The following is a 13,988-nucleotide window of genomic DNA, read 5'->3' as shown; positions in this document are numbered from 1 at the left end:
AAGGAAAGGTAAATCAAAACTACAATGAAATATCACCTCACACTTGTTAGGATGACTCTTATGAAAGAAAAAAAAAAAAAAAGAAGAAGAAGAAGAAAGAGAGAAAGAGAAGGAGAAGGAAGGAGGCAGAAGCATCTAGTTCATGTCTATCAGCAGCAGTCCCTGGGCAAAGCAAGTATTATCAAACTCTTTGCTCTCCTAAGAATCAACAAATGCCCCAGGGGAAAGTGACTTACCCAAGTCTGCTTTCCAAAATCTTAGACTCTCTCCTCTTCCTTCCTTCAGCAGTACCCCCAAGTTCTTCAAACTGATGATTTTTAGTTTTGATAAAACTTTACTAATTGCTTTTGGTGGAAAAGTTGATCTACTACAATTATTCTAACTTACATATTTCTCCAACTTTCATGGAAAGTCCCACAGGACTATTCTATTTAGACATAAATGTTCTATACTCAGGAAAAATATAAAGAGAGTGAATAAGGAAGAATTGTATCTATTAGAATGATATTAGCACATGATACTAGAATATGACATGGTATTGAGGCAAAATTTTTATATTATCAATATTAAATATATTTCCAAGTTATGATTTTTCTCAAGCTGGCAATGAGCTAATTAAAAAATAATAAATAAAACAATAAGTAGCGATGAACTAATTTAAGTGGTAAACAAATATTTATAAACAATATTAGCAAGATACAAAGTAATTCAAATTATAAATTACAGAGGTACATATTAGAATCTTCTATCTTAGCTTAGAAAATCATGGGCATTGCTAACATAATCTTTCTGGGAGTAATTTCTAAGTCTCAAGAGGCAAAATTGTCAATTTTTTTGATCAATAAAATCCTATCATTTTCACATCTGTTTGATCTAATGTTAACTATGCAAATTGTATGACAAATTGGAAAGAGAAGACATATCTTTCAAAGGTAGATAAATAAACCCAAAAGCAAAGCATAAATGTTCAGTATACTTCCTTATATAAAATGACATTTTTTGAAGAGTCACATAGGCTTCAGTGTATATTTGGAATTATATATCTTTTTTGTTGATATTATATTCATAACATCTTATAAAATATTGATCTTAGTGTATGGTACTCAGAGATACTATAATATTTGTTTATAATCTGAACAACAAATGTTAGCACAAAGACTTTTTTTCCTAAATATTTCTAAGAGAACTTTATTGGGTTTATGATGTTTTAAAAATCTGTATTGAAAAGAAGAGTTATTGAGTTTTTTCTATTATAAAGTTTTATGGCTCAGTTTTGAAAATGAAAATGTACCATTATTGAATCATAGAAGAAAGGAAGACTTTATAAGCTAAATTACCTATGTATTTGTGTTTTTTTTTTTCCCCTGCATATTAGTTTGTGACCTGAATTTTAAAATACTTATTCTACTACAAAAGGAGATATGTAAATTTTACCTGATTTTTTTTTAAAAGATACTTTGTGTTAAAACTGAAAGTTTTCCAAATTTTCTAAGATTATTACATTACTTTGATATTAGTTTCATGTCTTGAATTATGTATAGTTTCCATTCTATAACTTAATATTTTAATTTTGCATTATTTATTATTTATTAATTAGCTTTTAAATTTCATTAAACATTACCATTTCTTTAAGAGAACATTAAGAACACATTTTAAAAGACACTGATGTTTTAAAATATATATATATAATAAAAATTAGTAAAGCAAAGTTTTGCAAAATGAGCACAATCTGCATTAAAAAAAATGAGTTTCATAAAAGTTATGAGAAAAATATCTCAGTTCTACTCTAACGAATAATAGTTAACAGAAAATATGATAGATATTCTATTATTCTTACCAATCAGATGCTTATTATTTTCTTTTAATGGATTATCTACTTCTACAAAAGTATATTACTCAATAGTTTTCATTATCAAAAGAGTGGCCACTGTGCACAGTAAAGTGACAGGCACTATGTTTCTTGGATGACAATTTACACTATGGAGGGCAGAAGTGAACTACGAATGTTAAATGTGAACCTATGCATACTAAAAGTTTATACTTGGGCACACACAATGAATGAATAACAATAGTCTTAAATTGTTATGCAAAGAAAAACTGTAAGCATAAACATATTTATTCAGATGTGTTTATATGTGCTCAGTCACTTCAGTCGTGTCTGACTCTCTGCGACCCCATGGACCACGGCCCACCAGGCTCCTCTGTCCATGGGATTCTCCAGGCAAAAACACTAGAGTGGGTTGCCATTTCCTTACCCCATGGACCATGGCCCACCAGGCTCCTCTGTCCATGGGATTCTCCAGGCAAAAACACTAGAGTGGGTTGCCATTTCCTCCTCCAGTGATAAAGTATGAAGTGAGTGAAGGGAGTGAAGTGAAGTCGTTCAGTGGTGTCTAACTCTTTGGGACCCCATGAACTGTAACCTACCAGGCTCCTCCATCCATGGGATTTTCCAGGCAAGAGTACTGGAGTGGGGTGCCATTTCCTTCTCCAATGTAATATAAGTATGCAAGTATATGGGAGAGGAATTTACCCTACTTTGAAGTGATATGATTCACTGTTTTTTCACTGTGGTTTAAGGAAAACATTTAAAGTTGTAACCATGGATTGTGTGTGATAAATTCATAGTTTAATCAGGTATCATCAAGTAAGAAAGAAGCCAAGAAAACTGCTTTTATAGCAAAGAAAAGCAGTGGCATGATTGAGAACTCAGTCTTTAATATTTTCTATTCATTTTATATATGGAGTTATTTAGTTTCAAAAGCTTTGTTGATTTTCTGGAATTTCCTGCTGAAGCTCCTTCTAAAACTCCCCTCTTTTTTTCCTTTTTTTTTTTTGGCCTTTCCACCTTGTGGGATCTTGTTTCCCAGATTGAATGTGGGGTCCCCTGGCAGTGAGATCATGGATTCCCACACGCTGGCCCTCCAGAGAATTCTCTCTCCTCCTTTTGATCAGAAGACAGTATTGAATTTGAAGATAAGAAATGTTTAATTAATGAACTATGGGCTGGATTGAATTGCTCAGTCTAGTCAGACTCTTTGTGGCCCTATGGACTGTAACCCATCAGGCTTCTCTGCCCATGGGATTTTCCTGGAAAGACTCCTGGAGTGGATTGCTATTTCTTCCTACAAGGCATCTTCTGCATCCAAGGATGGAATCCACATCTGCACTGCAGGCAGATTAATAAGCTATTTCCAAAAATATATTTGGTTTTCGTTTCAGTTAGTCTCCAATAAATATACTTCCTTTTCTGCTCTAAGTTCCACTGAAATCACATTCAAATTAGAAAAACTCAACAGTAATTATTTTAGTACTCTGTGACAATTATTTGGTTAAAAATATAAATGCAAATGATCTGATCAGAGACAGAAGATAATGTGCTCTATTGTGTTCATTTCAACCCCTTCTTGTGAAATACTTGATGAAATATATTAGTGAGAGTTCTCCAGAGAAACAGAACCACCAGGAGATAGATAGATGGATAGATAGATAGATAGATAGATAGATAGATAGATAGATAGATAGAGGTATAGATACAGACAAGCATAGGTTTATTGTGTTAACTGACTCACACAGTTATAGAGGCTGAAGAGTCCTATGATCTGGAAACCAGAGAACCAGGAAAGCTAGTGGTGTAATTCAGTCACAGACTGAAAGCCTGAGAACCAGCAACACCAATGTTAAAAGTACAATGATGTCTTAGCTCGAGCAGAGAGACACATAATCACCTTTCCTCTATTTTGTTCTCTCATCCCTCAGTGGGTTAGATGCAGCCTCTTGCTTTGGTGAGGGCAACCTTCTCTACTCAGTTAACTGACTTAAATGCTAGATTTCCATGGACATCTATATAGACACACTCTGATAATGTTTTACCAGCTATCTGGGCATCCCTTAACCCAATCAAGATGATGCATAAAACTAACCATCACACCAAATAAAATTCTGAAAAATTAAACCCACTTTTTATTAAATACAATTTCAAAGAAGCATTTAGATTTGTATGAGGAGTTTGGAAAATTGATGGTCAAGACAAAATCTTGATAATTCAAATAAAACTAAATTCCTGGGTCAATTTTTGTCTCATAATTGTACATGAAGGTAGTTTCTCTATGATCTGCAACCTCTGAGGGTTTCAGTGAGATGTCAGGTATATGCATATATCAATACTACTTTGTTCAGGGCATCATAATCCAGTAACATAGTGTTTCCCTGTGTGTCATTTCAGAGGCAAATTGGGCTTTTCCAAATTCAAGTGTAGTTGATGATTTTTGTTTTGGGTTTGATTTTACCTTGCAAATTAATATTTTTCCTTTGTTTTATCCAAGCTCCCTGGGCTTCCCTGGTGCTTAGATGGTAAAGAATCTGCTGCCAGTGCAGGAGTCCTGGGTTCAGTCTCTCAGTTGGAAAGATCCCCTGAAGAAGAGTATGGCTACCCCACTCCAGTATTGTTTCCTAGGAAATTCCATAGACAGAGAAACCTGGTTGGCTAGAGTTCTTGCTGTGTGGTAAGTCGCTTTAGTTGTGTTCCACTTTTTGCAACCCATTGGACTGTGGCCCGCCAGGCTCCTCTGTCCATGGGATTCTCCAGGCAAGAATACTGGAGTGAGTTGCTGTGCCCTCATCCAGGGGTTCTTCCTGACCCAGGTATCGAACCTGTATCTCTTTTGTCTCTTATATTGGCAGGCAGTTTCTTTACCACTAGTGCCACTTGGGAAATCCCTGGGCTAGGGTTCATGGGGTCTCAAAGAATTGGACACAACTGAGTAACTTTCACTTTGCTACCCTAGCTCAGTTAGTAACTTCTAGTATATAGCAAATGTCTTTTGACTTCCTCCTTTTCTATTTTTGTGGATACAAGAAACAAAAGACAAAAAAGGGAGGAGGACAAACAACTCCTGGGATCCCACTGCTCTGCTCTTCTGTTTTTTTTTTTTTTTACTTGGCTTAATGATAGAAAACTCCCACTAGAGATTGTGGAACAATCCTTGTTTATGCCTTGTGTATACATGCTTGCTAATTTGCTTCAGTCATGTCTGACTCTGAAACCCTATGGACTGTGGCCCAACAGGCTCTTCTGTCCATGGGATTCTCCAGGCAAGAATACTGGAGTGGTTGTCATGTTCTTCTCTAGGGAATCTTCCTGATGCAGGGATCAAACCTGGATCTCTTATGTCTCTTCTGCATCGGCAAGAGGGTTATTTACCACTAGCACCACCTTGGAAGCCCTGTTTATGCCTCATTTACTCTCAAATAATTTGAGATTTGATGATATATTGAATAACCACTTTACCAATAGTCAGAACCTGTGCCCAGGAAATTTCTCTAATTCTTTCTAAATGTATGAAGAGTAGGTGTGGTTTTTCTGTGTTTTGTAGTCAATCTTTTTCCAGCTTCAGATTGAAACTCATTAGGAGGTTATAAAATAAAGTTCAGTTCAGTTCAGTCACTCGGTCATGTCCAACTCTTTGCGACCCCATGAATCGCAGCACGCCAGGCCTCTCTGTCCATCATCAACCCCCGGAGTTCACTCAGATTCACATCCATCAAGTTAGTGATGCCATCCAGCCATCTCATCCTCGGTCGTCCCTTCTCCTCTTGCCCCCAATCCCTCCCAGCATCAGAGTCTTTTCCAATGAGTCAACTCTTCGCATGAGGTGGCCAAAGTACTAGAGTTTCAGCTTTAGCATCATTCCTTCCAAAAAAATCCAGGGGTTGATCTCCTTCAGAATGGACTGGTTGGATCTCCTTGCAGTCCAAGGGACTCTCAAGAGTCTTCTCCAACACCACAGTTCAAAAGCATCAATTCTTCAGCGCTCAGCCTTCTTCACAGTCCAACTCTCACAACCATACACGACCAGAGGAAAAACCATAGCCTTAACTAGACGGACCTTAGTCGGCAAAGTAATGTCTCTGCTTTTGAATATGCTATCTAGGTTGCTCATAACTTTTCTTCCAAGGAGTAAGTGTCTTTTAATTTCATGGCTGCAATCACCATGTGCAGTGATTTTGGAGCCCAAAAAAATAAAGTCTGACACTGTTTCCATGGTTTCCCCATCTATTTCCCATGAAGTGACGGGACCGGATGCCATGATCTTTGTTTTCTGAATGTTGAGCTTTTAGCCAACTTTTTCACTCTCCACTTTCACTTTCATCCAGAGGCTCTTTAGTTTCTCTTTACTTTCTGCCATAAGGGTGGTGTCATCTGCATATCTGAGGTTACTGATATTTCTCCTGGCAATCTTGATTCCAGCTTGTGTTTCTTCCAGCCCAGTGTTTCTCATGATGTACTCTTCATAGAAGTTAAATAAGCAGGGTGACAATATACAGCCTTTGTTAGTGGACTACAATTAGATAGTATTTATTTACTATTAATTTCAAAAAATAGAGAAATAGAAACAAAGGCTTGCATTAGATTTTCTAACTACTGGGTAGCCAGAATAAGTGTCTTATAATCCTTATCTGGTTTTTCCTGTGGTCATGTATGGATGTGAGAGTTGGACTGAAGAAGGCTGAGTGCCAAAGAATTGATGCTTTTGAACTGTGGTGTTGGAGAAGACTCTTGAGAGTCCCTTGGACTGCAAGGAGATCCAACCAGTCCATTCTGAAGGAGATCAACCCTGGGATTTCTTTGGAAGGAATGATGCTAAAGCTGAAACTCCAGTACTTTGGCCACCTCATGCAAAGAGTTGACTCATTGGAAAAGGCTCTGATGCTGGGAGGGATTGGGGGCAGGAGGAGAAGGGGATGACCGAGGATGAGATGGCTGGATGGCATCACTAACTCGATGGATGTGAGTCTGAGTGAACTCCGGGAGATGGTGATAGACAGGGAGGCCTGGCGTGCTGCGATTCATGGGGTCACAGAGTTGGACACAACTGAGCGACTGAACTGAACTGAACTGAACTGAACTGAACTGAACTGAATCCTTATCTGACTCAATGATCCTATGTTTTTTCTATATTTTAGACTCTATTTGTGTGTGTGTGTGCTCAGTCGTGTCCGACTCTTTTGAGACTCTGTGGACTATATCAACCCAGACTCCTCTGTCCGTGGGATATCCCAGGCAAGAATATTGGAGTGGGTTTCTTCCTCCAGGGGATCTTCCTGATCCAGGGGTTAAACCTGAGTTTCTTGTGCCTCCTGAACTGGCAGGCACATTCTTTACCACTGGGACACCTAGTCTTGCATAAAGGTTTAAATGTCATCATCCTAAAGGAGATCAGTCCTGGGTGTCAGTCCTTCCATTGGAAGGACTGATATTGAAGCTGCAACTCCAATACTTTGGCCACCTGATGTGAAGAGCTGACTCATTGGAAAAGACCCCGATGCTGTGAAAGATTGATGGCAGGAGGAGTGGGGGTGACATAGGATGAGATGGTAGGATGGCATCACCGACTTGATGGACATGGGTTTGGGTGGATTCTGGGAGTTCGTGATGGACAGGGAGGCCCAGTGTGCTGTGATTCATGGGATCCCAAAAAATCGAACATGACTGAGTGACTGAACTGAAATGAACTGAACTCAGGAACAAGAGGTTAATTATATTATGAAGTATTCTGGAATTTATAAGTAGTGAATAATCTAGTAAATAAAAACTATGTCTTTAAGAATTTTCCTAACATCATCTTTTATCTGACATTCAGGAATTGCCCTAAACTGAAAGATGTTGCCTTGAACAAGTGTTCATCCTGTCTTTGGACAACCTATATCCAAAAACTGACTAATAAAATGGTACGAGGTTCCACCAACCTTATCTCAATTGCAACAATTTTCAAGGTACATGCCAACTCCCTGTAGGATTAATTGGGGTTTTTTAATTGGAATTATATCCCAATTCAATCACCCTATTCCCAGTTTTATTTCTCTAGAATTATTTCCAAATAAACCTCTTGTATGTAAATCACAGATTTTGTTTCTCAAGCATCTAGAATAGATTAGCTCTTTTCCCCCCCATAATTAGTATGAAATGTGCCTTAGGAGGACAAGAAAAAGTAGAAAATCAAATAGGCAAAGGCCATCTCTAGTATATGAATTCAGTATCTTTTAAGCCTTTTAAAATTATTCATCTGATCTTTAATGATGATACACCAAGTGCCTCACTAGACTTTGGGGAATGTACTAATTGATACCACATTAAATTTATGTCCACACACCTTCAGTGGGCCCTTGGTTCTGCTTATAATTATAGCATATCACAGTATATCACAGTATATTTTACTAGTTCACTCATTCCTCTGCTTTCTGCTTCACATTGTCTCCTCTGTCATCACACTTGAAAATAAGGAAATTCCTACCTTCAAAACATAATCAGACTCCTCCTAATTCTATTACCACTGTTACCAACAGGGTCTGAGCTATCATCACCTCTCACCTGAATTATTACAATACCAAATATAGTCTATTCTCAAAAAAGTAGACAGAGTAATCCCACTAAAAGTAACTCAGACATAACATTTTTCTGTTCCAAAAATTCTACTGGGGCCCTACTTTAATAAAGAGTATAATAAATTCTTAAAAATGCCTATATGCCCTTTGTGATCTTCTTCCTTATTCCTCAATCATTACTATCCCTCTCCAGCTTCATTTCTTACCACCATCTCTTCCACACACAATGCTCTCCTTGTTTTCCATCAACTGGCTAGGGTTAGCCCCATCTTAGGGCTTTTGTACCAGCTGTTCCTGAAATATACACTCCTTAAATCTACATGGTAACTTCCTTCCAGACCCTACTCTCTAGACTATTTGGTTTGATTTCTCCTGTTGCTTATTACCTTCTAGTATATTACAACACTTCAGACTTATGTTTATGTGTATAGACTGTCTCTCTTACAAAAGATTATCTCCTCTAGGGAATTTTTGTAATTGTTACTCAGAAGCACATTTCAAGAACCCATAATAGTGCATGTAACTTAGAAGACATTCAATAAATACTATGGAGTAGATTATTGAAACAAAGAAATCGGTATCTTAAAAATACTAAGATCTCCATAAAGTCTTTACATTCTCAAGGATATCACATAATACCAGGCATATATATAGAAGATGTAAAATTCAGTAAATATATTACAATAGAACATTTTAGGCTATTAATTATTTTAACCTATTACATTATACTGCAATCTCAAGGCATTTAAATGTAATCCATTTTTTAATGTCTCTAGGTTAAAGGTCAAGATGTGAAATAATCAAAAGATAATCTAAGATTAGAATTAACATACATATGACAGATATTACATAGATTCATATAACTTTTAAAAATAGAATGAGGAAAAACAGTCCTAAAATACATTAACAAATAAAAGAATTTTCCCTAAATAGAGAACAGCTTTCATTCAAGATTTTAAAATTCATTTTACTTAAAGGTTATTTGAGAAAGAATACTTTTGCTATAAAGGGTTGTCATAAGACATATGGATTATTTGTATTGAGTTGCCATTTCCTATGTAAATTTGTTTTCCAGAAGTTCTAATGAAGCCACTAAGGCCAAGACCACCAAAAGATGTTAAACCAGCTGGGTAAATGTAAATTTTAGCAAGTCTCATGCATATTTCATATGTAGAAGAAAACTATGTGGAGTAATCATTTGCCCTTTCCCTGATATTTCAGGCAGCAGGAAATAAAAAAAGGGAAAAGCATAAAAGAAGGGCCCCAAACAGCCCTTTGAAAGCACATCTGGTGAGACTAGAAGAATGCTGCGGTTGTTGAAACTTGTTTACATATTTATAAGCTGAATGTTTCTCAAGATGGTACAAGTTACAAGGCTCTACCTTTTTACTATTCAGATATTCAGTCTGTGGGGTCTAAACATTTCATACCTTGTAAAATAAATCAATTTAAAAACAAAAACAAAACACCCTGCCACTTCATCAAAACAAGCTGTGAATGTTTCAAAAGCAAAATATAATAACTTTCAATCTTCATACATATGTGCCCTCAACCCTCAATACCATTATCCAAAATATATGTATGTGAGAATTAGGAAAATACCTAAATTTAGGCCTAATAAGGATCATTCCTGTGACCCAGTACATATAACATATATATTTTCTTTTGGGAGGGGAAGGAGGAGTTCCCAAAATAACAAAATAGATGAGTGTTGTACACTTTGTAAATACATGTTTAACTGAATTAAAGGGAAAATGTGTATTTTGTATAAGCTTGATGACCAAAATGGAATGATACTCCAAAAAGAAATATTGGGAGAGAATCACTGTTTCTAAATACAGACAAGATAAACCTGAACAGCGCTGACCCAATTTAACACTGACTTAATATTTAAGAAAAGAATTAATTTTGAGTGAAAGGCTCATAAACCAAGGACAAAAGCCTAATTTGTTTTTAACTCCATATCAATAAGAATCCTTAAAAATACATCAACAATCCATAAGGTATGTGAACAATTTGCAACCTTTTTTGTTATCTTTTGTCTGATTTTCAAAAGTGAAACCATCTAAACTGGTGTTTCTTTTCATTATTTCTGAAAGCTGCAATGGGATTGAAGAGTTGGGAAATACCATCTTAAACAAATTCAGGTTGCTGTTGGAGAAGAGAAAAGAATCTCAAAGCATCAAATAAACAACGAGTGACAAATGCCAAGAGTCCAAAATGGTCTGAGCTCCATAGTCTTGCTATATAAATCAATCTACCAACCAACTAAATACACAATACCTCACGTTTCTGAGTATGAATAAGGGTAATGAAACTAAACAGTAAAAAGACCGACTAGTATTTCTTTCAACATACCCATGCCTTTTGTCACATGTATTAGAAGATCAGTCAATGACATCACTTTGTCAGAAAGATGAGGCTACCTAATCTTAGAGCACTTCTCTTTAGGTAATTGTATATATTTCTTGGGCTTCCCTGGTGGCTCAGGTGGTAAAGAATCTGCCTACAGTGTGGGAGATCTGGGTTAATCCCTGGGTTGGGAAGATCCCCTGGAGAAGGGAATGGCTACCCACTCCAGTATTCTTGTCTGGAGAATTCCATGGACAGAGGAGCATAGTGTGCTACAGTCCATGGGGTCTCAAAGAGTCGGACTCGACTGAGCAGCTAATGCTTTCACTTTTTACTTTCATATGTTTCTTGTTGCTGTAAATTACTGTAAACTTAATGCACTAGTTTAAAACAATGCAGATGTACTATCTTAGAGTTCTGAAGGGCAGTGTCTAAAATGAGTTGGCAATACTTCATTCCTCTGGATTCTTTAGGAATGAAACTATGTCCTTGTCATTTCTGGCTTCTAGAGGTCACCACTTTCTTTGGCTTTTGTCCTTGTATTACTTCAACCTTTCTAACCAGCATCACATCTCCTGAGCCAACTCTGAGGTCCCTACATCTCTCTAATAAGGACTCTTATGATTGCATTTAGCCCACCTGGATAATCTAGGATTTATGAAGACCCTTAACTTTATAACACTTGCAATGTCCCTTTTGACATGTAAGGAAATATATTCACAGTTTTTCATGATTGGGAATGACAGCTTTGGGGAGGCCCTTATTCTACTTACTACAACCATCATATTAATTACGCTCTTTTTCTTCCTTTCACCAACTATCTATTTTCTATGTATTTGAAGAAGAAAGGAAAGTGTTAGTGGCCCAGTCGTGTCCAACTCTTTGTGACCCCACAGTCTGTACCCTGCCAGGCTCTTCTTTCCATGGAGTTTTCTAGGCAAGAATACTGGATTGGGTTGCCATTTCCTTCTCTAGGGGATCTTCTCAACCTAGAGATCAAACACAGGTCTCCTGCATTTCAGGCAACTGTGCCACTAGGAAAACCCTCACTTCCCTAAGTATTTACTACATATTAATAAAATGAAGATCGTGGAATTTGGTCCCATCACTTCTTGGGAAATAGAGATACAGTGGAAAAAGTGTCAGACTTTATTTTAGGGGGCTCCAAAATTACTGCACATGGTGACTGCAGCCATGAAATTAAAAGACGCTTACTCCTTGGAAGAAAAGTTATGACCAACCTAGATAGCATATTCAAAAGCAGAGATATTACTTTGCCAACAAAGGTCCGTCTAGTCAAGGCTATGGTTTTTCCTGTGGTCGTGTATGGATGTGAGAGTCGGACTGTGAAGAAAGCTGAGCTCCGAAGAATTGAAGCTCTTGAACTGTGGTGTTGGAGAAGACTCTTGAGAGTCCCTTGGACTGCAAGGAAATCCAACCAGTCCATTCTCAAGGAGATCAGCCCTGGGTGTTCTTTGGAAGGAATGATGCTGAAGCTGAAACTCCAGTACTTTGGCTACCTCATGGGAAGAGTTGACTCATTGGAAAAGACTCTGATGCTGGGAGGGATTGGGGGCAGGAGGAAAAGAGAACGACAGAGGATGAGATGGCTGGATGGCATCACTAACTCGATGGACGTGAGTCTGAGTGAACTCCAGGAGTTGGTGATGGACAGGGAGGCCTGAATTGCTGCGATTCATGGGGTCACAAAGAGTCGGACACGACTGAGCTCTTTAACTGAACTGAACTGAATATTTTGTGATCCTCTATACAGTAAACTCCAGAAGGGGAGGGATTTTTGTCTTATTTTGGCCTTCAATAAATTCCAGGGATCTGGAACCATGCTGAAAACATAGTAATGCTTTTATTCATTATATTATAATACTTTACTTGAAACCCCAAAGTGTTTAATATAACAGAAGTTTATTTCTGGCTCATGCAACAGGTCCTACAAATGGGTTTATGCAAGGTTAATGTGGTACCTTGCTCTGCACAGTGACTTTTAGCTATACCAACTGAAGTCCATAGCCACTTCCATTCTCAAAATAAATAATAGACACTTTGTATAATTGTAAAACATTTTTATAGGCTCAGAATAAAGGTGGCATTTTTCACTTTATGTCATATGTGATCGACCAGAACTAGCCATCTGAACCTGAATGATTTCAAAGAAGCTAAAAAATGTAGTTCCCTGCTAGCCCAGAAAGGACAGAATAACTGTATACTATGAACACAAGAACACTAAATTTGTTAAATATTGCATGTGATGAGAATAGGAGATAGTAAAGAGAATACATGCAGTTATGCCATGAAGAATTCTCCCTTACAAAGACAATCCCGAACACCTAAGTCAACATCCTTCCTCTCAAACTGGAACTTTAGGGAGATTTGGGGCAGAAGATAATATTTCTTTGATATCACAAGATTTGTCTGAGAAATGCACTGGGTTTGCAGTCTCAATCCATAATATATTGATGTCTGATTCAGTATAAAACTGGCTTTTTTATTCAAATCCTCAGGAAATGCTTTATACTTACTCTACCCTTTGTATGTACAGTTTAAGAAGTGCAGACAGAATAAGAAGGAACAGTGGCAATTAATCAATCATTATGGGTTGTGAATTTCCAGTCTAGAAAACTTAGGAGTCAAAGTTCAGAAGTGATACATTGATTTTACCTAGAATAAGTTTTATTTAGTTTAAATTCACCAGAGATGGACTTTCATTTTTGCACTTAACGTTCCAGAGGTAGTAGACTGTAGGCATCCCATCATTAAGTCTTATTCATACTTGCTTAGACATTCACTTATAGATTTCAGTTCTCACAGTAGTCTCAAATAAAATCCAAAGTCATTACCTTTTGTCTCTCTCTGTTGTAAGCTTCCATCTACTGTTTTCAAAATATGAGAGTTGAAAGGACTTTTGAGGTCATGTAAAACATCTATTCTTGTCTAGAATGTATTTAATATTCAATGAGTACTCTTATCACCACTAACAAAATGAACTGGTCAAATTTCATACCTAAGAATCAAGAAACTAGGATGAGACAGTAAGTGAGCAATTCTCACATCCTAGTATTTTTTTTGCTAAGCAAGTTCTAATTTTTACTTACTCTGTCAAACTAGTATAATATATATCATTCTATGTATTGCTTCTATAGAGCCTTATTCTCCAAATAAAAGTTTAAAGTAAAATTTACCTATATATATTTAATTCAGTTCAGTCCTACATTTCCCATAAATGTATTTCCTTC

This window comes from Oryx dammah, unplaced genomic scaffold (assembly GCF_014754425.2).
Source record: "Oryx dammah isolate SB20612 unplaced genomic scaffold, SCBI_Odam_1.1 HiC_scaffold_2, whole genome shotgun sequence".
NCBI classification, from domain to species: domain Eukaryota; kingdom Metazoa; phylum Chordata; class Mammalia; order Artiodactyla; family Bovidae; genus Oryx; species Oryx dammah.
This window is presented reverse-complemented; position numbering follows the sequence as displayed.